This window comes from Sinocyclocheilus grahami, unplaced genomic scaffold (genome assembly GCF_001515645.1).
Source record: "Sinocyclocheilus grahami isolate Dianchi unplaced genomic scaffold, SAMN03320097.WGS_v1.1 scaffold2148.1, whole genome shotgun sequence".
Lineage (NCBI taxonomy): Eukaryota > Metazoa > Chordata > Actinopteri > Cypriniformes > Cyprinidae > Sinocyclocheilus > Sinocyclocheilus grahami.
In genome coordinates, this window is record NW_015507327.1 from 18,013 (window position 1) to 18,252 (window position 240).

A 240-nucleotide genomic window follows, 5' to 3' on the forward strand; every position below is an offset into this window, starting at 1 on the left:
AGGGATTTGTGTGTAGAGTTTTGCAGTAACAGTTCACCAAATCTGACTCATGGGTTAAAGCAGGGGAATAGTGTTTATAGTTCAGCAAAATGGGTGTGCTTTTTGAAAAATGGCATTATGGTTTTGAAATTTTAGTTCAAAAGCCTGGATATATAGTGTTTTAGCCATCGAGAAAAACTGTAATAACCCTTTTCAAAAAATTATATTATATTTTTTATATATATATATATATATATATAT